The sequence below is a fragment of the Dendropsophus ebraccatus genome, chromosome 4 (assembly GCF_027789765.1).
Source record: "Dendropsophus ebraccatus isolate aDenEbr1 chromosome 4, aDenEbr1.pat, whole genome shotgun sequence".
Classification (NCBI taxonomy): Eukaryota; Metazoa; Chordata; class Amphibia; order Anura; family Hylidae; genus Dendropsophus; species Dendropsophus ebraccatus.
This window is the reverse complement of record NC_091457.1, coordinates 113,779,203-113,805,343: the sequence shown is the minus strand read 5'-3', so window position 1 is coordinate 113,805,343 and position 26,141 is coordinate 113,779,203. Positions and strand designations below refer to the sequence as shown.

Sequence of the window (26,141 nt, the reverse complement as noted above, 5' to 3'; positions counted from 1 at the left end):
GGTACACAAAACTTCCACACTGCAACCAGTAAAAGTTACCTAGAGACTTGAACTTTCATTCCAAGGAAAGCCACTAATTGCTAGTCAGGTACATTATCTCCTCACCCCATCATTTATAGGTTCCATAAATATTGCAGGTTTGGCGTAAGATAAATCGTCCTCTGATTATAGTGCACTTCGTAACACATTATATTGGTCCAGAAAGTGAAAAACAAAGTGATTAAGAGGCATTTATTTCAGCTCTAATACTTCTTGCAAACTTGGGTAGCTCCATTATGGCATATATTAGGCAGGGTTTACACAAGGAGTAACCTTGTGCAGTATCATTAGTCACAGAACTATAAATACAGGTGGTACAAAGGCTGAAGCTACAACTGGGCTCCTACTGCAGAAGCAGAAATAGTCTACATGTCCCTTAATGCATATTACAGTCTCAGAAAAAGTTAACAGTAAATCAGAGTGCTATAAAAAAAAAAAAAAAATTACAGCCATACTCACCTACCCCGATCCCCTGCAGCTGCTGTTCCAATAGCTCCTGGTTCCTGCTTTTTTCTGGTTCCTGTGAGGTGTGGTTTATGTAGGACCTGCCCGTTTAGCACAGCAGGGATCTGTCTCAGCCAGTGACTTTGGGTAAAATATACCACAGGAAGCAGCAGTGAATGGGAGTCATCTGTACAACATCTGCTGAGGATGAGGGCAGGTGAGTATGATTTCTATTTTATTACAGCACTTTTACAATCTAGTGCTGTAATACTCCTTCAAAATACAAGAATGCTTGTGCTGATAACAATTGACACAGTTTCCACATCCAAAACATCCAAATTTAAGGCCTGTGTGAACATGCCTCTACACAGTTTAGGTAATTCTGGGCTATAATTTGTTTGGGTTGGAGACACATACTGCTTAGGAACTGTAGCTACAAAACAGCTGGAGATTTTGACAATACATTAATAATAATTATATGAGCATAAAAATAATTCCAAAGGTTTGCATACTCTTCAAAGATTATTACAAACTAATAAGGAATCATGCTTCTTGTGTTGACAATAGTGCAAATCCTTGGTACTCTGTAGGTCACGTGCTTGAAAGTCAAGGTCCCCAAATCCTTGTATTTTAGCTTCGTCTTTTTCAGCCTCTATAAATCTATTCTATGTCAGGGGCTAATAGTCTGAGGTCAAACATGACTGTACAGTTTTAGTTTTTTCTTTTGGTTCACTATATAATTCAAGCCTAGAACTATCTTTGTTACAATGTGTGTGTTTTTTTTTTTAAAATAAATGCCAGCATCTGGAACATACACAGATAGACAATGGAGGAAATTTATCAAGGACTTTGCCCCAATTTTAGGTGAATAGTTGGGTTTTTAAAGATTTTTGGTCAAGTTCTTTTTATATTTATGAACCAGTATACAATGGGCAAATATTTCTAAGACTTTCTTTTTAACCTGTCTGTTTTGAGTATTTACCCCAAATTGTGCCCAATTTATCATTTGTGACTTTTTTTTTTTTTTTTTTTTTAAACGTCATACGTCTGGTCAGTACCAGGAGAATTTGTTTGAGCAAATTTATGCAAATATTCTATTCACAAATGTTTGAATAGTTGGTTAAATGAGTACTATTTGGCTGGGTAAAAAACAGACTAATACTTACAAAAAAAATCGCATGTTTTAGACTCAATAGAAATAATAATAATAATAATAATAATAATAACAATATTTATTTGTATAGCGCCAACAGATTCCTCATGTTTCAAAGTGATTTCTGCATAAATGTAAGCTAAAACTCCATCACCTTTTTACAAAAGTCCTAAAAGTAGATTAAGACAACCTAAATGTAACAAACTTGCCTTGCCCTCGCCTGACATATCAGTGCAGCTTCCCCGGGCTGCGAGGGTAGCGGGCATAAGCAAACACGGTCCATTTATCCACATGCTGTGCAGCGTGTAATTGCTGTCAGGAGACTGAAGCGACGGGTCAGTCGGATCCGGTCCCAGTCTTCCAGATCTCCTTGTTCTGGTCTCCCTGAGAAGCTCTATATAAGGCTTCTGCTGCCTATGGGGGTTGCCAGTGATTTGGTTTCTTAGCCTCACTAGCATTTATCCACCTGCTGATACCTGTTGTTCTACTGACCTCTGCTAGTACCTTGGATTTCCCTTTGTCTCTGTGATTTGGTTTTTGATGTGCTTCTCCTGGACTTTCTGACCTCGGCTTGATATCTTACTTTGTCTCTGTTTTGTGATTGTGTTCCTGATGTATTCTCCTGGTTTAACCTGGCTAATCTTACTTTGTTAGTTCTGTCCTTTTCCCTATCCCTCACATTATCTTAGAAAGGATATGCCGCCCAGTTGGGGGCCACTGTTTAGGGTGGTGGTCAAGTAGGCAGGGACAGCGGGGGTGGGGGGGGGGGAGAGTTTAAGTTCCAGGGCTGCACTCACCCTTTAACACTCTGGATGTGACACTAAACAAACAAGGGAGTAGATAATATTAGTTATTATTTCATTGAGGAAAATGACCCAATATCACATATCTGTAAAGGGCAAACAAATATAAATCTTTGACCCAATTCTCAAGATCCCAGAAGAACAGTGGTTGATGCTCATCAGGCTTGAAAACCATCTCTACAGTGCTTGGACTTCACAAACCCACAGTAAGGCTAATTATGTACAAATGGATTAAATTCAAGACCACTTTTACCAAGAGGGGGCAACAAAAAAAAATCATGCCAAGAAAAAGGTCTATAATAGTCTGCGAGGTTACAGGAACCAAAGGTAACAACTAAGCAACTAAAGGCCTTTTCACATCATATAATGTTAAAGGAGAAGTCAGTAATGTAGAAAAAAATTCAAACAGCAGGGAAAAGGGGAATAATAATAAACAATCATTGCTCACCTCTCTCCTGCCTTTGCAGTGCCGGATAGCGAAGGATCTCCCTCACAGTCGATGTCATATCCCGGCTAATGGACTTCCCTCTCAGCCAGTCAATGAGTGGAGTGGGGCACTGGGCAATCCATCAGCCAGTTAAGGCATTTAACCCCAACACCCCCCACCCGAGTCATGACGTCATTGGAACTCAGGTGAGAATGCATTTTCAAATGAGCAAAGAGTGAAAGCAAGTGCTGGGGAGCAGAAAGGTTGGACTTTATTTGGTCCTCAGACAACCCCTTTAATGTTCATGACTCCACTATTAGGAGGAAAGCAGGCAACAATGGTGTACATGATGTGGTGTCCCACCACAGGTGTTACTAGTTCATACACCCCTTGCAAAAGCCTGTACTCTAAGTAAAAGTTGCAATGAAGTTTTACCTAAGTTTTGCCACTAGATGTCGCTAGTATGTATATTGTGTGTTTAAGTATTGCACAGCTGTAGTACTCAATGGGTTATTGTTGTTTGTGATTTGTGTACCAATGAGAGCTCTTTTCTCTTCTCCACCTATCTCTGTTCTCTTCTTTTGCACTCTTTTCTCACCCACTCACAGCAGGTATAACATACCCTGTAGGAAGTTGTCACTTGGGGAGAGGAAGTATAGTCACACACTTAGTCAGTCTTAGTCTGGTTCCTGTACAGAGAGGACACAAGCCAGAACGGTCCCTACAGCAGTCAAGTTGGGCCCTTGCTTATGCCAGGTCCCCTGTTAGAGGACGAGTTCAGTGTAGTCTGGTCTGAAGTGTCATAGTAGACAGACACACATGAGAAGCACTGACACTCTTTTCTTGAAAGCAGCACTTCTACTCACTATGCAATGCTAAAAGCTCACAGAGAGGACGAGTCAGATCATCCCAGCCCACGCCGAGTATCCTGAAGCAAGAGGAACTGACCTGGATAGAGCAAAGTTGCTACAAGCCTACAAGCGCAGGTGTCACTAGGAAGCCTTGGCCACTCTGCTCAACCCAGGTAACAAGGTCTGGGGCTTGTGTCACCCTCATAGAACTGGTCACCTGACACTAGGTGGTCAAACGAGGTAAAAAAACAGGCACAAGTATTCACTCTACTCTCAAGTATTCTACTTATTCTACTTCTAAAGTTTCGGCAGAGCACATTACTACTTGTGTTGGGACTCTCGTGACATCCTCCTCTCTACTTCTCTGCACGCAACCAGGCCAGCATGGCTATACTACTTCTCAAGCTCTCAACAAAAGTCTTGTCAGTCAAGTCCAAAGTATATTGTCAAGTCACAAGTCTACTGTATTCTACTGTATCAAATATTCCTAAAGTAAAGATGTCAGGATTGGTCACTAAGAAAGACTAGATGGCGTACACAGACAGTGGACCCTAAGCTTAGCCCCGCCCACTGTCCCTACTTACTTGCCACAATCTACCCTAAAATGTCAGCGGGCAACTGGGCGGCGGTCCCTGGCCTGGATAGGTGGAACACAAAACAAGACAAGACAAACAAAACACAATAAAGAAGAATCGACAGTCCGGGTCACAACAATCGGGCAGCACAGTACAAATCACAATCCAAATAGCAAGGTCAATAAACAGGCAATATAGTCAGGGGCAGGCAGCTAGCAGGGATGGTCACAAATACAGGCAAAAGGGTCAGAATAAACAGAGCAAGAGTAGCAGAACCAGGCAGAGACAAGCTCATTATCCGGCACTAGAATTAGCCTCAGCCAAATACTTATAGGGAACCAGGAGACAGTTCCAGCCCCCTATTGGACAAGGCTCCTGGCTCCAAACCAAATCACCTGTGGATCAGAACTGGCAGCAGTGTAACTTAATAGCCAGAGCACACAGCAGATGGGTGGGGCTGAACATTATGCTAGAAATAGGCCAGTGTTCAGACAGGGTTCAGGTTACTGCACAATACATACAAAAACACTGAATATCAGCGCCATCTCAGCTGCGCAGCACGAGCTGAGGGGCGCACTGAGTTTATCCCAGACACAGACACAGTAATTGCACCTTCCTTGGGTCATCTCCACTTTCTGTGGGTGGCAGTACCAATAGGACCACCGTGATAAGCACCCCAGGGACCCCCTTACAACCGTAGCGGTGTCACACAATACCATCTGGCAAGTGACCAGTCGAGCCTCACAGCAGTGCACCACAATGGCATAAATGACACTGTTGCACTGTTGGAAATAGTTATGCTGTATTCTCAGTTTTATCATAATATGGGGACCCCAAAATCCCAGCAGCAGCTCCAGTATGCAATTTAACAGAGATGAAGCGGTTTTGTATGAAGAAATGGGCTAATATTCCTATGTGCAGAACTATTCAACAATCATGGAAAACATTTAGTGTGCCTTTACACAGAGAGATTTATCTGACAGATTTTTGAAGCCAAAGCCAGGAATGGATTCGAGGAGGAGAAATTTCAGTCTTTGCTTTATAACCTGTTCTCTGTCTATAGTGTGTGCCTGGCTTTGGCTTCAAAAATATGTCAGATAAATCTCTCTGTGTAAAGGCACCCTTACGTGCTGTTTTTGGAGCACAAGTGGGTCACATACTTTTGCCCCTGATAGTTATGGGATTTTGGATAATTTTCCTCAATAAATAAATAGCAAAGTCTAATACGTTTGACTCCTTTGATTAGGACTAGTCTAAAACTGTAGTGTTGGGACAATTTTTTGCTGAAATTTAAAAAAGGCTTTACAAACTTCAAGCACCACTCAGTTGACTCTTTCTCAGGCCTAGTGTCATACAATATAATACCCCACTTTACATGAAAGACAACTAATCACAGTGCACCGATACTTGATCGATTATCCAATAGCAACATTATACATCATCACAAATATATTCCAAATAACATCCATATAAACCTAGTTTATAAATGTCCACATAGTATTCCAAATCCCAAAGGGTATCTGGAGGAATGAGTTCTCCCCTCTGTCATACCATATTTATTTTCCAATAACAGCTGTTTCAGAGACATGAACAGATTACAGATAAATATGCTATATATATGGACCTATTAAATGTTGGGCTCCTTCGGAATAAAATTGACTGAATTATATTAGTGAATAATCAGCCATGTGCTGTGTATCCCTCTAACTGAGACTGAATATACTTATTTTAAAGAGAGGAAACAGAATATATTAACTTGTCATCCTGGGGACATTGTAATGTCTAAACAAGACTAATGGTTTAGAAATGCAGAACATTACAGATCGGGACCGGATTTATAGCTAGCATATTGCACAACAACAATTTAATCACAGACGGTGAAGTAGAAGCAACAACTATGGCTACATTACAGGGGATTCAGATTCTGGGTATGTTCACACTGAACAAATGGGGTGGAATTCTGCGGCGGAGAGGATTCCACCTGCTTCAGTGTCAGACTGCATCTCTATGGGAGGGCTCGCGCACCTCCGCTCTTTTCTCAAATAATTGACATGCCCCCATTTTTTTAATGAGTGAACTGCATTCAACAATATAAGACCCATCAACACAGAGAAAGGACTAAGAAAAGTAAGGGACATATAGAAATATCACAGCGGCTTGAAAAGTTGCTAATAAGAGAGATCCATTTTATTGAGAAAATTATATGGTAAGTAGACTGATTTAAACTAGTTGTGGGTTCTTCCATCACAGGCTCTTCCTTGCCCCCTTTCAGATTTAAAAGAGCTGAAGTGGATAAGCTATGCAATTTGCGTAACTCCAATTGATTTGTATGGGAGTTGTGCAAATGAGGCAGCCCTGTAAGCTGTACTGTTTACCGAACTCCAGGAGTTGCATAACAGCATACCATTTTTTGTGCAACTCTAATTAAAGTTATGGGATTTACGCAGATTGCGTAAACCACCTGCTTCAGTTGTTATCAGATTCCTGACTACCTCTGGTATCCACAAACAGGTTGGATAAACCAGGAAGGTGAATTGCCGCTTTAAAAGTCTTTCTTCAGATTATTTATGGTAACTATGATTCCACTCATGTGGCAGCATACTCTTTCAAAACCCCAGCTGGTACATAGTTTGCTCTAAAAGCAAGAGGTCTATGGTACTGCCAGAAGCGCCATTGTAATACACTTTGGGTATGTTCACACTGAGCAAATGCGAAAGTTCTGCCGCAAAATGCCGCCTGTCTCAGTGTGTCATTGCCCGTCTAATGGAGAGTGCGTGCTCCTCCGCTGCTGCGGCTCTCTGCTCAAAGAAGTGACATGTCAATTCTTTGAGTGGAGAGGGGAGGAAGCGAACGGGCGCGCGCGTGCCCTCCCATTTACCTACTGCAGAACACTGAGCACTGCGGGATTCCACCGTATTTGCTCAGTGTGAACATACCCTAAGGGTGAGTTAACACTTCAGAATTCGCGCAGATTCTATGCACGGGCAGACCCCGCATTCTGTCAAAAGAAATGAGTGGGTACTAGCAACGGAATCCGTCGGAATTTATCTGCGTAGATTCCGTAGTGTGAACCGATCCTTACAATGCAGACTACATATCTGCTAGAAGCTGAATGAAAGTTACCATTTAAAGTGACTCTGTACCCACAATCTGCCCACCCCAAACCGCTTGTACCTTCAGATAGCTGCTTTTAGTCCAATATCTGTCCTGGGGTCCGTTTGGATGGTGATGCAGTTATTATCCTGAAAAACAACTTATTTGTGAGGAGTGATTTCCAACTTCTTCACACTAAGAAAGTGGATGGACTCTATATAGCTTGTGGTTACTATGGTTGCTATGAAACTAACTGATAAAGTGTTAGGAAATGTAATAATGGACTATACAAAATATCTGTCACAGGCGCACTTGGCTCCCGGCACAGACACGCCGACTACGTGCCTGGTAACCGGCCTGGCCACTTGCTAGGGGCGCCGATGGCATACTTAGTTAGATACGTCGAAAATGGGGCTGCACCTCTCTCCGGCAAGGCATTCCAGCTGTGCATGGTTCGCAGTTATGGGAGGTTGGAGTTCCTGCCCCAATCAGACACTGGGACTTCACCTCCCAGAATAGCTGCCTATTCTTCTCCTTCTTTGCCTGCGATAAAACCTCAGTACCTGAGTGTGATCTTGATTTAGCATTGTATCCTGATAAGTATTCATGGTGTTTCGACTTCTGGCTTTGGCTTTAGACTATTCTCTTGACTACGATTTTGTACTTCGCTAACCGTGTTGCCAACCTTGCTATCCTGACTACGAGTTTGTGTTTGTTTGTTTTGTCTGCGTTTTATGTTACACCTGTACAGGCTGGGGACTGTCGACCAGTTATTCGCTGCTATCTAGGGCAGTTAAGGTAATTAGGCAGGGACAGCGGGACAGGTGCCAGTGCTAGGGCATCACCTGTCTTGTTCCCTAGTTCTAACAATATCTGTGGGAAACTGTGTGATAATTGGAAGATAGATGGTTTAGTACAAACTGGATAGGAGTCCCACATTTGAATTAACATATAAAATTGGACATATAGTATACGGTCCTTACAGTTACAAATGAGAGTCACAGGAAATATACACCAAGAACTTTAATACTTTGTAATATAACTTTATAAAAAAAAGTATAGTTTTTGATTTCTATATGTACTTCTGGGGCCTGGCAGCAGTAAGGTGCGACACAGCCCCTCTGCTGCAACCACCATTTGTATTGGGAACTGTAGGGATCTAAGCCCTATCTAAACAGAGCAGGGGCCCGTTTCCCTCATGTACTGTAAATTCTTTAATACAGTATATAGGGGTAGAGGCTGCCTGACATCATCCTAGTGTCTGGCAGCCTCAGTACAGTAAGCAATGATTGGTATCACCGCTCACTGTGCTAGAAGCAGAGGGAACAATATTGGCAATCACCGCTCCCTATATAAGAATATGCTGGGGGGACTCTGACTTGGCCATTGTATAATACAAGTCTTCAACAATTAGTCCTTATGATAGTGGGATGTATGTATGTTTGTTGATATACTCCTAGGTAACAAGTAACCAATGATGAGTGACTGAGTATTTGAGTCCTAATGAGTCTGCCATCACCCAGTTATAAGCACCTATTTACTGTCCGATGACAGTTTTTAGACCCCTAACTAATGACAGTGTTTGGGTATATAGTTACTAAGGTTAAATACTTGGAAGCTGAAAATTAAGGACTTCGCCATAGCGGCATTGTGTACAGATACAACAACAATGTAGGATGAGCACTCTGATAGCTAGGTACAAAGTTCATTGACTGCTTTTTAAAAAAATTTCAAAACTCTGTATACATGGAAGTGTTTTACACAATTGACTTGCGATTATGTATATTGTTGTGATGTGGGATTTCTTGAGGTCACATAAATAAGTAATGTCAAAATGCTCTTTATTTGGAGGAGCAGGTAAGAGCGGGAGGTCGTGAAGAGCTGAGGGGGGCTGCACGGGCGATTGTCAGATCTTCCGGGCAGCCCATAGGAGACAGCGACAGTCCTGCTGCTTACATGGAGTGATGGCAGCAGATCGTTACCAGGCTGATCGTTGACGTTTCAATCTGCATCGTGCTTGTTGGCTGATCGTTGTCTTTCATTACACAAAGCGATTTTTGGCCAAATACAGCCTTAAGCCTCACCTGGCAGTAGAGAAGGACACTCTATATAAACGCAGCGCCCCTCCCCTCTGGCTTGCTCCTGGTAAATTGTAATGCTGTTTGTATGATGGTGGATGTGTGTGTTGGTGGGGGAATGCCGCACTAGTCTGTCTGTAGAAATAACTTGCCAAAAAACTTGCTGCGGATTCTGTTGCTCCCTCCACCCTCACCCCCTGCACTCCCACTTGAATGTCTGCCGGTCCTATAGGCTCCATTCTATAGTCAGGCGGAATCTGCCATCCACCTAAAGAACGAACATGTTCATTCTTCAGATGGACAGCAGAATCCGCCTAACCATAGAGTGGAGCCTATCAGGGGCGTAGCTAGGATTCATGGGGCCCCATAGCAAAAAAACTTTATGGGGCCCCCACAGAGGCACCATTTACATATATGCAAATACACCACTGACATATACATATTTACACTGGAATGTGATTACACTAGTAATAACATATACACCATGAATAGACCATATACAGGGAAATCATCCCCCAAGTGTAATAAGAGCCAGAAATAAGATCTGCAGAATTTTCTTTTAGTGGTGGGTTCTTTTATTAGAGCCCAGCATTAAGAGAAACTGCTGCAGAACAACTTTGGGAGCAAACCTGTCAATCACTTGAGACACTGCTGACACACACACACATACACCAGTGTTACAGACACTACAATATATATATATATATATATATATATATATATATATATATATATACAGTGGTGCCTTGGATTACGAGCATAATTCGTTCCGGGGCCGTGCTTGTAATCCAAATCCACTCTTAAACCAAAGCAAATTTTCCCATAAGAAATCACTGATATGCAGACAATTGGTTCCACACCCCAAAAATAATGATTTATTATTCTGAATAACATGTAAAACAGATGAAACAAACATTCAGAAACAGCTGAATATGTGATATTATAAGTTACTGTACAGTAATAGAGAGGATGGGAAACACAAGGGCGGACAGAGACTGCAGGGAGCATGAAAGAATGAGCAGAGCAGATGTGGGCACTGTATAGCAGCACTCTCTGTCCGGGGAGAGAAGGGTTACAGCTATGGAGAAATTACCTCCACAGTCCTGTCCCCTGATGTAAGCCCCAGCCTGAAGTGGATCTACCATGATTTGGAAGGTGAGGTAAGACTTCCTGGGTCAGAGTACAGAGCTGTAGACCCAGCTATGCAGACCATGCCCCTCCCCATTCGTGCTCCAACCCAGTACAGGGAGCTCTTAAACCAAAGCAATGCTCTTAAACCAAGTCACAATTTTGAAAAACTTTGAGCTCTTAAACCAAAACGCTCTTAAACCAAGTTACTCTTAAACCAAGGTACCACTGTATATAGCCACAGATACATGCACACACTTACATATACATATACCCACAGATACATACATTCACTCCCTGACATATACATGTATACACAGATACATATGTACACACACTGACACACATACACAGCACTTACAGCTCCCAGGGTAGAAACTAGTTAATACCTAATTTGTCAATGTGCAAATGTCTATGGTATAAAAATCCTAAATTAATCTCAAAATTATGTGCACTATAATGACTTCTATCTCAGTTTACCTAAGATTAAATACAACCACACAATACTGAGTTTCAGTAGCAGATAAATCTTTATTATATAGCATTAAAAATACAATTTATTAAAAATAGGAAAAATCTTGCATTAAAAAGATAGTGGCAATCCCGGAGATTATATACAAGTACAAAATACTATATTATTGCTATCTGTCCACCTCACAAAAGCTACATAAGTTAGGCCATCATATCACACATATCATTACAGGGTCCATATAAAAATAGAATAAAGTGCAAGTGCAAAAAAATATATAAGCTACCTGGGAGTCTCAATGTATAAAGTGCTATATGCAAATAATTACATACTTTACATCACTTCCCACTGATATAGCAGGACCACAAGGAGGACCGCCTGGAAAACTGGGATACAGCCTATGGGCAGGGGCGTAGCTAGAATTCATGGGGCCCCATAGCAAAAAAACTGTATGGGGCCCCCCTCCTATATACAGTATATATACTCGGTGATGTGGCAAAAAAAATTCTCTTATGGCCAGAGGCAGAATCCTGCGTGCAGCCACAACAGTGACTGGCAGAGCAGGGAGCCAATGTCTGCTTGTTCTGTCCATCCACTGTATTTATCTATAACAGCGTATTGGGAGCCTCCTGGTTATTTACATAGGTGCAGGAGCAGACTACCTTTTGCTTAACCCTTTATTTACTGCCGTGTGTAATGGGATAGGCTGTATCCCAGTTTTCCAGGCGGTCCTCAGGCTGTATCCACCTGCTGCATGGAGCCTGCAGATAGCGGGAATCAGACGCCGAGAGTTCTGGTTCATACGAACCAGAAATCTGGCGGGTTCGCTCATCTCTAGTCGTGACATCACCATTCTATCCAGGAAGTGACATCACCATTTTATCCAGGAAGTGAAGCCTTGATGCAGCAGTAAGTGGTGGGAAAGAAGCACTTTATGAGCATTTCCCGTAATAAGTGTATATTGGTGATTTGTATAACTTTTTTTTTTTTTGGGGGGGGGGCAATACAATACTTTAATAAAAATTTTTGCCCAACTTCTCCTTTAAGGGTAGCTTCCCACAAACCGTATTCCAGCAGATTTCACGCTGCAAATTTCGCAGTGAAATCCATTGTGGCACTGTGTACTGTTCTCCCTTGCACCCTTAACCCACTGCTGCCCATTAATTCATTACACGTCTATGCTCCGGCCTGCTTCTCTAGCTCCTGGCTGATTGGCTGAGCGGGACGTCAGGTAGCCAGGAAGCAGGCCAGAGCGTGGACAGATAATATATTAACCAGGCAGTTGTGGGTTAAGGGTACAGGGGCTACATTCTCGCAGCGGATAGTTGGCAGTGTCTCAAATTTCACCCCAATTTGCACCCCAGATGATACCCTTGGCTCTAGTTGTTACAAAACTACAACAGCTGCAGTAAGCTCCTAAACTCCCCCTAGTGGTGGCTATAGACAGGCAGAACTTTCTCATCCATCTCTTATATTAGTATAAAATGAATCTGCACAGTACCATTGGCCTGCTAATACAGTGGACTTTCTATTTAAAGCAAACCAAAAAATTATATTATTGCACTTCACATCTATAAAGAACAAAATAATGGACTTCTAGAATTATCATATTATCCATTGTATTTCTGTCTCTTGATGATGGTTCACAGCTCATGACTTTTAAACATAGGGGGAGGACACCTGCATCAAAAAGCGCTTACGTGATGTAAAAATTATTATTCACCGCTTTAATAAATCAGCAGAGAGATAGAGAATGCTGACCTCTCTTCTTTGTGTGCAATATATCCAACAAGATCTATTCACAAAGGGAATGAGGGCTATACATAGCCTGTTAGATCTCATTGTAAGGATTATCAGCACCTGGCCAGCTTGTCCTTGATAAATATGAAGCTTAGCGAAAAACCTCTTCATAATGAGTTGTTTTTAGAATTGGATGAGGGCAGGAGGCGTCAGAGAGAAGCAGCTTTTGCATTAGCTGGTAAACAACATGAATGCGTTAGGAAATTTTTTTTTAAAGTGACTCTGTACCCACAATCTGACCCCCCCCCAAACCGCTTGTACCTTCGGATAGCTGCTTTTAAATCCAAGATCTGACCTGGGGTCCGTTCGGCAGGTGATGCAATTATTGTCCTAAAAAGCAACTTTTAAACTTGCAGCCCTGTACCCAACGGTCGGGGCTTAAATTGCATATGCATTAGGCTGGCACAACCTCTCTGTCCCTCCTCCCCGCCCTCCTCATCATTAGGAATGCTCCAGGCAGATTGTCTTCTCTTCATCAGCTGTGTCGTTAAGGCACCTGTGCAATGTTCAGACAGGAGGAAATGTTCCTGTGGCATTCCTAATGATAAAGAGGGTGCGTAGGAGGGACAGAGGGGTGGTGCAAAGTTAGAGCACAGATACTCTTAGCCCCGGCCATTAGGCACAGGGCTACAAGTTTAAAAGTTGTTTTTTTAGGAGAATAACTGCATCACCTGCCGAACGGACCCCAGGACAGATCTTGGATTAACAGCAGCTATCCGAAGGTACAAGTGGTTTGTGGGGGTCAGATTGTGGGTACAGAGTCACTGTAAATATTGTAGTCAGTATTCCAGGTTGTAGGTGTCACAAAATTAGCCATAGTGGAGTCTTAGGTGGATGGCCCCCTTCCCTTCCAAAAAAAAAAAAAAGAGAGACTTATTTGGGTCAAAAGTAAGGACTGTTTATAAACAGGGACACTTTAGTCATCTATTGGGACAGTATAGGGGGAGAAAGTAACTAACCTTTGTCCTTCAGCCGTTATCCTAAAAATGGGCACCTACTGATGAAGAGTAGGTGTGAACAGACATGAGGAGGGTGACACCATTTATAATCAGGTCTACATATGCCCTTGGGTGTTAAAGTGGTGTTTATTGATTCAATACGTAAATGGAATAGCATAATGCTTTTGAGTTCACTGCAGGGGTAGTTAGGATTCATGGGGCCCTATAGCAAAAACTGTATGTGGCCCATGGTCTATGGTGGTTACCGACTCCCGAACACAGAACACACACAATGACACACACATACGAACACACTGATGCACATATAGGCTGGGTTCACACACAGTATATTTCAGGCAGTATTTGGTCCTCATGTCATGTCTTCATTGCAACCAAACCCAGAAGTGGATTGAAAATACAGAAAGGCTCTGTTCACACAATGGTGAAATTGAGTGGATGGCCGCCATATAACAGTAAATACCTGCCTTTATTTCAATATAACAGCCGTTGTTTTAAAATAACAGCAAATATTTGCCATTAAATGGCGGCCATCCACTCAATTTCAACATTGTGTGAACAGATCCTTTCTGTGTTTTCAATCCACTCCTGTTTTTGGTTGCAATGAGGACCTGACATAAGGACCAAATACTGCCTGAAATATACTGTGTGTGAACCCAGCCATATACACACACTGGCACACATTTATACACTAACAGAGATACTGTTAAAGGGAACTCCAGGTAGAAAAAAATTTATGCAGAAGCATAACACAATACTTACATATACTACCAAAAATCCATTTGTTTGGGGGGGTTTTTGTCTGTATTGTGTTTGTGTACTTCCTGGTTGAGCAGTTCCCAGAATGCAGTACTGGTTCCAGAATGCAATGCTTTCCCTCAGCTGTTTATCACAGCCCACAGTCCTTGCAGCAGCTGCTTCTGGCTGGTCAGAGATTGTGAATCACTCAGGGGATTGGGGGATCCAGCCAAGCCTCCTGTGACATCACGCCCTGCCCCCTGTCTGCATCATCAGCCTGTGCTCAGCAAACACACACAATGTGAAACGGAAGCATGGAATATTTTACTCCTAAGATTGGAGAGTAGAGGGAGCAGGAGACAATGTGAATTGGCACAGAGGCCATTTTTTTTTACTTCCTGGATTTCTATCAACTGCCAGTGTGGCAGAACCATACAGATATGGTAATATATTATATAGACACATCTATATAACTTTTAATGTACTTTTAATAGAAAACAAGTTTTCCTTTTGTGGAGTTCCCCTTTAACAAAGTACATACACACCACTGACATACACACATTTACACTGGCATGTGATTACACTAGTGCAGACGTATACACCATGAATAGACTGTACACAGGGAAATCATCTAATAAGTGTAATAAGATTTATTGAACCAGAAATAATATCTGCTGCAGAACATCTTTATAAGCAGATCTGTCAATCACCAGATTGTTAGAATGAGATACAGGATAGGTTGGAAAGCATTAGTGGTTAGTGGTGAGTTATAAGAGCCCAGCATTAATAGAAGCTGCTGCAGAACATCTTTGGGAGCAAACCTGTCAATCACTTGATACTTTGCTGACATACACAAACACACACATATACACTACTGTTACAGACACTACTGACATACACACCCATACACATCACTATCACAGACACTACTGACACACACACACACACACACACACACACACACACAAAGTTACATAGATACAGTAGATACGCACACTAACATATACATATATACCCACAGATACATACACACACTTACACGCATAGGGCGGGTTCAGACTACGGAATTCTCACGGATAAATTCCACGGAATTCCATCGACTGTATGCGCTCACGGCTGTGCGCCTTTCCGCCGGCTCCATAGACACAGCACTAACAGTACTTAGTCTATCCCCCTCTTCCTTCTGTAGTCAGGCCGATCTCCACAAAGTAGTATTGAGGACACTGGCAGGTCCTCCTCCTATGTTCCTCTTTTGATGTTCAGCCCGCTCACCCTGCACTACAGCGAGCGAACTAAACAGTACAGCGGCGGGTCCCACTCACTCTCTTGGCCCCTGGGTGGGGAGACAGTGGGCTGCTTTCCCGGGCCCCCTTACTGAACGGGCCCCATAGCAGTTGCATGGCCTGCCTTCATGGTAGCTACACCACTGCTTCACTCACTTTAGTTTTCTGAATATCTGTGTTGTTTCCATGGATATTATTTGTGGCCTGTAGTGTTACAATAGGATTAGGTTATAGGAATAGTTTAGCAGGTTACGCCTCTTGAACCCTTCACCAACACCAAACTTTTCCTTTATGGGTGTCCACCTCAAGTAAGGAGAGCCCTAACAACCCCCACTGCTTCCTGGACATTGCTTCACAATATTAAAAAAATGCTGATATGATTTTTTTGGTATGTTCACACATGAAGTAAAAAATCATAAGGAATTAATTAGGAAAGTTTGTCAAAAATCCTAGTCAAATGCTAATAATTTCCTTGTCAAATCCTCTTAAATTCCATGTCAAAAATCATAATCAAAAAAACTTTGTCAATTTTTCTAGTCAAAGTAGATTTGAAGCAGAATATCAGACAGCAACTCTACACAGACTCCTTGACGTTGATCAATTCTTGTTGTAGGTCAATTCTTGAAGCGGAAATTAAATTATCCTTTAAATCTCCATTGAAATCAAGGGACTTGGATTCAAGGCAGATTTTGAGGTGAAATTCATGTGAAAGTCTGTGTGGTGTCTCCCTTCCGTTTCTCTTTTCCCTGCATTTCACATGAAGCTATAGTTAGTATACCCAGTAAACATCTTCAGTATATTAATAGGTGCATATAATTTTTTACTGACTCTCCTTTTAGAGATGCTCTCCGGAGTTGTTTCACACGTTTCAAACTACAGGAACAGCTTCTTCTAGTTCCAAAAATACTTCATGTTTGAGTTGTAGCCATCAGACTGAATGTGGAAAGGGTCTATCATTAAAGTCGTATAAAGTTGAATGATAGAATTTCATGGCGAGCGATGACTGACGGAACATTTCAAGTGGGCTTCCAGTAATAAGACCATAAAAAAGCCACAGGATCTATGTTACAAAGTATATAAATTAAAACCTTTATGGTTGTTTACAGAAAGTTGCCCTGTCTAACCTGGGTTTTGGGGGTTTATTTCAGCACTACTTTATTCTACAGAGATTGCAGTTGGTAATTTCAAGATATTTCCCTGCCAGGACTTTTCTTTTCAATGACAATGTCACCAATCTACATTTCCCTGTAGGGGGCTTCCTTTGCTTCTCCTTCTCTTTACCTCTTCAATGCCTTCATCTCTCGCTTTGTCTATATCTCTCTAAATGACCGCTATATTAACAATATTTCCTTTTGTGGTGTTGTGCCACCGGATGTTGTTGTGCTGGTGGTTGTGATACAGCTCAGCCAGTGATGGTATTGTCGTGACGCCAGGGCTGGTTCAGCACACAGATGTGGTGGTACACCTGCTTTTAGATTATGGCTGACTGTATCCCCCTGAAATGGTCGGTGACCTGTCGGGCTGAGATGGGTCCCTTGGGCTCCTGTCACGGTGGTCCGGAGTGTGGAGATGACCCACAGATGACCCGCCACCCACAGAAAGGGGGGAAATAACCCAAGGAGCATATAGCCGATCATATAGTCATCATTGCACCAGCACCTTTACCTGAGTCTCAGTAAAATAAATATAAGGGCTTTACTTAACAGTCTCTTAGGATACAGGATAACTCGCTTTGGGTACAGACTTGTGTTTACTGGATTTGTGCAAGGAGATACTCTAAGTGCTGAGGTAGAAGAGTGCTTGATATAGCGGTGTTGAGCAATGAAGAGGAGAGGAGTGTGTCATGAGGATCACAACCCAGGGCAGTAGTGTGCTCTCTCTCGAGAGATACTTGAAAGAAGAATACTTGAGAGAGAGATACTTGTGGCCGTGTTTTGGTTTAACTGTCACTGAACCACCTTCTACCCTGCAGTGTTGGGGTACCCGTCCTAACAGGGTGACACAAGCCTCAGTTTTGGTTACCTGGGTGTAGCTAAGTGTCTGAAGTTATCTGGTGTCACCCACGCTGCGAGATAGAGTATGTAGACCTTTGTTACGGTTGCTTTGTTCTATCCAGGTCAGTTCCCCTGTCTTAGGAGACTGCCTTCACTGTCTACAGAACTTCAGGGCGTGGGCTGGAATTATCCTACTTATCCTCCTTTTGGGGTCTAACACTGCATGGTTACTTTTAAAAATAAGCTAGGAATACTGAGTGTCCCCGGTTGCTCCATACACATGTGTCTGGATCACACACTAGTAGACTGTCCCGGAAAAGGGGTCCTGGCAGAGCCAGGCCCTGGCTAACATTATCAGGGATGCCTGTTTCTGTGTGTCCTCCTCTCAAGAGAATCAGAGGAAAACTGACGGTACACTTCTACCCACCAAGTGACTTCTTCCTACCAGGGTATGTAAGAGCCCCTTTGAGTGGTGGAAAAGAGAGTGTGCAAAGAAAGAAGTATAGCGATAGGTAGAAGGGAAAGAAGTATCTCCACTGGACCACAAGATCACACAATGCAAGAAAAACAGTAAACCTGTGTTCACTACAGCTGTGCAACATATATATAGGCTCAAATACAAAATACTGACATCTGGTGGTGAAACCAATAAATACCTTCATCACCACCTAACCGTTGAGTGAAAGGCTTTTGTGACAGGTGCCATATAAGGAACACAGAAATAACAGCAAAAGTTGTATTTCACGGGTCCAGGGAGTAGTTAAATGCAGTTATGGCTACATTCTGGAAGGGATTGGCTCTAATGAAATAACCCCTTTATTGATGAGAATTACCTAATAAATTGCCAATAAATTTTAAGGCCGGGTTCACACTATGTGAAACACTGGCCATTCTGTGACCTGGCCGTGACATAGAACAGCTGGTGTCAGTGAAGTCAGAAACTTTGTAATTGGGTTTATTAGCCGAAAATTTTATTTTTATCATGTAAAAGCAGTTTGAAGCTCCCCCCTTGTCTTCATTGTTCTCCTATGGAGAGAGGAAAATGAGACACCAAAACAGGACAACAAAGAGTCAATTTACAATTACATGACCCGCTATCTCCTCTGACAGCTCTGACCTCTCTGACCTCAGAATACAGCTGTCATCCAGCTCCATGCCTGTAATCCTTTGTTCTCCGCTCTCGCTGCCGACTCATCTCCCTCCTCCCCCTCCCCTCTCTATAGAACAGACAGGGTTGTGTCTGATGCAACAAGTCACAATTTCCTAATATTTTGCAGTGAATGGAAAAGAGGAGGGAGGGGGGGACCTGGGAAAAGTCTTTTTAAATGCAGATAATGGCATATTTGCCTAATAAACCCAATTACAAAGTTTCTTAAAATTGCCTGGATTATTGATTTCTGCAAAATGAAAAAATTAAAAAAATACGACAGTGACTCTTGAATTTTGCATTTTTTGGCATAAAATGGCCAGATGCGAATGAATTTATCCTCAAATGGCCGTTTTGTGAAAAAAATATTCGCATCTGGCCATTTCACACCACCTTCGCCAGCGGGGCGGGAAGGGTGTGTGGAGGGGGCGAAACGGTGGGGTGCGGACTCTGGGTCCGCTTCATTTATCATTTTTTGCAACGAAAAATGACAAGGTGTCACGGCCGCAGCGGCGGCCCGTGCTCCGGACCGCCGCCGCGACCTCTCCATGCAGCTGCCGGGGTCCATGTGCAGGGACCCGGCGCTGCTACTAGTTCGGCCCCGGGGGGCGACTTACCTCGCCCGCTCCTGTCACCCGCTGTGCCGGCTGGCGCGCGTGCCCCCGCCTCCTAGGGCGTGCGCGCCGGCTGTCTCAGATTTGAAGGGCCAGTCCGCCCCTTATTGGAAGGTGCACTAATCACTTCCTATAAATTCCAGCCCTGCCCCACTACAGGGGTTGGAGCCTCTACATGCTTCCCATAGCTTCGGCCCAGCTCCCTGTTGTTCCTGATTCCTGTCTGCTACCTCCGCTACCTGGTCCCTAGTCCTTGTTCCTGATTCCTGTCCGCTACCTGGTCCCTAGTCCTTGTTCCTGGTTCCTGCTCCTCTGTTACACTATTGCTCCTGTGTTCAGCCTGTCACCTGCGGTTACGCCTACAGACCTCTGCCAGCACCATCTCCTGCCTACTGCTCCTGCCACGCCTCGCCTGCCGTCACTAGCAACCAAGCCAGGGGTAGCGACCTGGGGGTCGCCTGCCGCAGCAAGTCCATCCCGCCTTGCGGCGGGCTCTGGTGGAAACCAGCGGCCCCTTAGACTCCGCTCCCTGGTGAGGATAGTGCCATCGCTAGTGACGGTCCAGTGGATCCACTACTCCAGGCGTTACACAAGGAAACCTACACCAGCTCTGAGCTGGCATAGGTTTCCTTGCGCACCAATCTCTGTAGTGTCGAAGCTGCGGGGACATTTTTACGTCCGGCACAAAAGACGCCGGACTTAATAAATGTCCCCCTATGTGTATTTACTCTGGCTGGGATTCCCTTTGACTGCAGTACAACGTATGTTTTCTATTAATCCTGGTCGTTGTTGCAAATCAGCAACAATGGCCATGATTAATACAAAACTTACGTTGTGTGAACATAGCCTAATGGTACATTGACATATAATGAAGTAAACTTAACCTTAGTTCACCACTTTCAGTCCCTGAACATAAAGCACCGTTATCTAAAAGTTTTGCCTTTTCAGAGTTTGACAATTACAGTTCAACAACAGCAGTATAACCACGGGAGTCTATACACAGTTCTGGGAATACTGTTAGAAAAGGATGTTTTCTCTTATAGAATTCACTTCAGTTCCAACTTACTTTGCAGTTGTCTTTGTTCTAATCGGTAATTGTATCCTTACAACCTGTGAGAAAAAAATAACAAAAAACAGAGTAATTACTGAGCGAAGACAAAACGACACTTAAAAATAATGTTAAACATGGAGGATTTGCTAGAAAGAAATGCAATGCACTTTTAAAAGAATGAGAGTTAGATGGGCACGATTCTTCCTTCTTATGCAAATTTATGAAAATCTTTTACTTTAAATAACCAGCAATAGATGACGCTCATCCTCCCACATACATAGACGCATACACTAAATCCCAACATATTGTTAAGATTAATTTGACATTTAATAAAGTAATAAAAGTTATCAATGCATGTGCAATGATTGTTGTTGATTGTTCTCTATGTGCAGTGATCATCTACAGCTGATCCTACATTGTGCAATATTTAGGCCTGAGCCTATACAGAACCTATAACATGGCTCGATAATTGTGCGGCCAGGGCTGTATGAGCAATTGCTAGCCTTTTTATTCGGGCATAGATTTAATTAGCTATTAGCCGCACATCTCCACATGTAATGGCCGATTGTTTTTTGATATGTCAAAAATGAGAAATCAGCCAATGAGTGAGCGTTTCCTTATTTGTCAGCTAATCATTGGCTCTTTTACACAGGGCGATATCTGCCTGATTGGGCAAATACTAATAAGACCAGGTTCACACTATGTTTTTTTCATCCATTTTTTTGCAACAAAAAAAAAAGGGATGAAAAACAGATGAAAAAAACTGATGTATTTGTGTGCAATTTAAAGGGGTAGTGCGGCGGTAAAGAATTATTGACAGAATAACACACATTACAAAGTTATACAACTTTGTAATGTATGTTATGTCTGTGAATGGCCCCCTTCCCAGTGTCCCCCCCCCCCCCCCACCCGTGTACCCGGAAGTGTGGTGCGCTATACATACCTGTCACGTGCCGACTCATCTCCGATCTTCAGTCTGCGATGTCGTCTTTGGGCGGCCGGGCCGAATCCCTCCGAGCGTCTTGAGTGCCGGCAGCCCTCTTCTGCGTCATCGGCTGCTCAGCCGCGATTGGCTGAGCATAACTGTGATCAGCCAATCGCGGCTGAGCCAAACTGTGCTCAGCCAATCGCGGCTGAGCATCTGATGACGCTGAAGAGGGCGCCGAAGACGACACCGCAGACTGAAGATCGGAGACGAGTCGGCACGGTATGTATAGCGCACCACACTTCCGGGTACACGGGTGGGGGTGGTGGGACACGGGGAAGGGGGCCATTCACAGACATAACATACATTACAAAGTTGTATAACTTTGTAATGTGTGTTATTCTGTCAATAATGCTTTACCGCCGCACTACCCCTTTAACATGGCATTTGGCATGTAACAGGGCATTTAAAGAGACTCTGTACCCACAATCTGTCCCCCCCCCAAACTGCTTGTACTGTACCTTTAGATAGCTGCTTTTAATCCAAGATCTGTCCTGGGGTCTGTTCGGCAGGTGATGCAGTTATTGCCCTAAAAAAGAACTTCTAAAATTTCAGCCCTGTGTCAAACTGCCGTGGCCTAGAGTATCTGTGTCCTAACTTTGCACCACCTCTCTGTCCTTTAGGAATGCCACTGGCAGGATTTTTCCTATTCCTCTGCAGTGCACACTGCACAGGTGCCTTTACGATCCAGCCCATGTGCCATGTTCTCACAGGGGATGAATAGGAAAATACCTGCCTGGAGCATTCCTAATGATAAACAGGGTGGGGAGGAGGGATCGAGAGGTTGTGCCAGCCTAATGCACAGATACTCTAGGCCACGCCAGTTTGACACAGGGCTGCAAGTTTAAAAGTTGTTTTTTAGGACAATAACTGCATCACCTGCCGAACAGACCCCAGGACAGATCTTGGATTAAAAGCAGCTATCAGAAGGTACAAGCGGTTTGGGGTGGGCAGATTGTGAGTACAAAGTCGCTTTAAGAACAATAGTAATGCCCCAAATCAGACAAAGAGATTTGATTGGCATGGGGTAGATGTGAAATGACACTTATGATACTAATATATACTACTATAACTAATGATACTTATAGCTGTCAATAGACACCACAAAGGAGAGTTTCTCAACTACAGTCCACAAGGTTTTGAGAAATTCCCTTATTTTTCACAGGTGATATAATTATAGTCAGTGCATCAGATGGTCTTTGTATGGGATATCCTCAAATCATGACATGTTGGGGGTACTTGAGGACTAGAGTTAGAAACACTGCCTTCAAGAATAACCACTCAGGTTGTATATCTTTATATTGCCTTGTTTTTATTCATTTTCAAGTGTCTACCCCATAGCTGCAATGTAGTAAAGTAATAAATACTATTTGTGAAATTATGTTTCTGTAGATGTGGTAGAGGTATGTCATCAGTGGCTACACCCATGAAACATGGTCGAATAACTCTAAAATTGACAAAAACAAGTTTTTCCTCTCTGAGAATCGTTTTTCCAAGAACTTGGTAAGGCAAAGTGGACAGTAATTAAAAACTTGCTAAACTGCCAAATGCGGTTAAAAATCAACTTTACTTGTCAATAGCGTGTCTAGATTTCACTACGTGGGTCATGTTACTGGGTGGTTCCATCTCAGAGGGTTAGATGTTTGTGTTAGACGTGGGAACTATTTGGTTTTTATCCTTTAAAAAGCACAAAGAAGGTGTGTAAGGTCACATAGCTTGACAGCATTGCAAAACTTTATCTGTAAAAGTAAAAATGTATAATAACATTAAAAAATTGTTAATTTTATGGTCATTCCTCGCTATGCATAGTGCAAGTGCAGTAGATGTAGCTGTTGCCTTCTGTAATGGTATATGTATTCATTTGCACCAGGTGAGGACTAATGGTTAGGGAATCCCATCTAGATATACCCTTTATTGTGGCATACAGACAAGTCTGGAGGACATGGTGGACAGAAATGGCTGCACGTTGCACCCATGGTTGATACGAAGGCCTGTTCAGCTACATTAAAAAACAACATCAGAAGTTAGTATATAATTTGATCTCCGCAGGTGTCGCCGGCGGAAAAGGCAGCCACCAAGCAACACAAGTATGAACAAGGTGTTACCCATGGGTTCTCAAACTCACGGCCCTCCAGCTGTTGCAAAACTACAATTCCCATCATGCCTTGGACAGCCAAAGCTTTGCTACAGCTGGGGGGCCGCGAGTTTGAGACCCCTGGTGTTACCACTCACCATTGCACCAGCAGGAAGAATAGGAGAAAGAGGAGGTACTAACCATGTCCATGTACCATGTACCATGTCAGAAGAACTGCACGTGGTACATGAGGCAATATGGTTTGATCTATACATGCCGCTTTCGATTCAACACTATGGGGAACAGACTATGATTGTCCCTTACCATTACCATCCTTGGGTGGCGGTCTCCTTATTTGTGAGTCGTTTTCATACCCGAGGAAACAGAGCCATGACTAAGGGCAAGCCAGCCCGAAACACGTCGGACTTTTAATAATATATGAATTAAAGATTGCATTTTAAGTGAGCTGGAGAGAATCGTGGTGTTTCCTTCTCCTCAGATATACCTGGGTGCTGCCTAATCAAAAATGTAATGTGAGAGCTGTCTGTGAGTATTAACCAAGACACATGAAAGCAACTTCAGTGTTATCGAATTTATTAAGGGAAAATCAGTTCATATCTTCACAATCAGGTTAAAAAAATAGAAGAACCCTGTTTAGCCGCAACAACAAAAAGTTTAAAAAAAGTAAAGTCCAAAAAAAAGCCCCATCACTGTCGCAGAAACAAAAAAAGTCCAAAAAAAAGTCCCATCACTGTCCCAGAAACTAAAAAAAGTAAAAAAAAAATTCCCATCAGCTGTCCCATCGTCTGTCCCATCACTGCACAGTTGTGTAGACAAATGTTGGCGACTCATTGGGTATCTTGGTCTCCAAGACCGTGCACCCCAGTGCTGATGTCTGGTCCTTTAATTATGGCCAAGGGCAGTACATGTCTGTTACTGCCCATTGGGTCAACATTCCCCCAGAAGACCACCAGAAAGTTAGCCCATTCTTGCCACTGTCACTTCCCCGGTGCTTTATGGGGCCAGTTCTGCATAAGTTCTGCCTTCACCAGCTTGCAACCATCAACCGCTTTGACTGCAGTCCAACCTGCCCCGGTGTCTTACCAACGATGTCAGGCCTGGCGCTCTCAGGCTGTCCTCCATTTTGTGAGCCTGGGTGAACAAAGCCACAGTGGGCAGGAGCTCCTTTGGACCATCAGGAAGGAGATATATGAACGGCTGAGCCAAGGTCAACTAACGGTGGGAAGTGTTGTAGCCCACAAATGGAGGAACATTGTCTCTGCAGTGAAGCAGGGAGGGCTGCGTCATGCACTTTGTATGGCACATGTGATAAACCTCATAGTGCACAGGTTTCTTTGAACACGTCGTGCCAGTTGTTGATCCCTTTTGAGGACGCGACTCTGTGAGCAGGCATCAAGGATATCATCCCACCCGTATTCTGGAAAGTGCAGTAACCAACATCATCAGCGAGGAATCCCAGGCCACCACTCTAAGGTTGACCATCCTCCTCCATGAATAGTCTGTTCCCAATCATACTGGCCTGGGTGCAATCAATTGGTGCTGCCTCCTCCAATAGTCTCTTTTCAACCATACTGGGCTGTTTGCAATCAAGTGCTACTGCCTCCTCCTCCCCCTCCTCCATACTGGGTCCAATACAGTACTATTACTGCTGCTGGTTCCACTGTCAAATGTCTGTTTTCCACCCTACTGGGTACAAGGAACTTTGTGTCCTATGTGCCTTGTAATCACTTACACCTTGGCTAATTTTTTTTCACTATTTTTGCACTTTTTTTTTTCCAGACTGTCTTGTTTAAGTTTACCAACTATTAGTTCGCTTGAATGTGCGCCTCAATGTGCCGCAGAATTTAGTGCAATTTTTGGAAAAGCTTAAGCCACACCCCTTTTTCAATCATGCACCAGTCCCTCTTTTCGTACATGACAGGAAAGTGTTAACATAAGTGTGGTAAACACATAGTAAATGTGGCAGAAGTCATAAGATGGTTTTTGGTGCAATTATGCCAAAAAATCTGTTTTTTGAGCACAAAGGGGGGATACAAAATTATAGGAAAGCCACTTATGAAGGATAAAGGTTATCTTATCCATTTCCATTATGTTCCAAAATAAGTATTCAGTACTTACAAATGTTCTCACAGTTTCTATATGGTTACATCTGGCTTTTAATTAGAACATTAAGCGTACATCACCTGCCCATAGCTATTCAGTAACTATCAACAAACTTTTAGGCAAAATATAATGGTGACGCTTTTGTTGTATAGTAAATCTGGGAAAACTGTAAAATAAGGAAGGCTCCAATTCTCCCCTGCCCCTTCAGCATCTCAAAAAGGAGCAGAGGGCAACCATCAAATATCTAATACCTAGGGCAGCTTTATCATATTCTGTGGCACTCTTTTTGATACAGCACTTTACAAAATCTAGCAG

The 26,141-nt window shown here is 43.0% G+C and overlaps 1 long non-coding RNA gene across 1 annotated transcript; it reads left to right on the top strand.

Annotated features, from left to right (window-relative positions):
• Nucleotides 1-527: 527 nt before the first annotated feature.
• On the top strand, nt 528-23,280 carry LOC138789889 (uncharacterized). Its single transcript, XR_011362808.1, has 3 exons — nt 528-700; nt 2,907-3,072; nt 23,021-23,280. It is a non-coding gene; the product is annotated as an uncharacterized lncRNA (long non-coding RNA).
• The last annotated feature ends 2,861 nt before the right edge of the window (nt 23,281-26,141 follow it).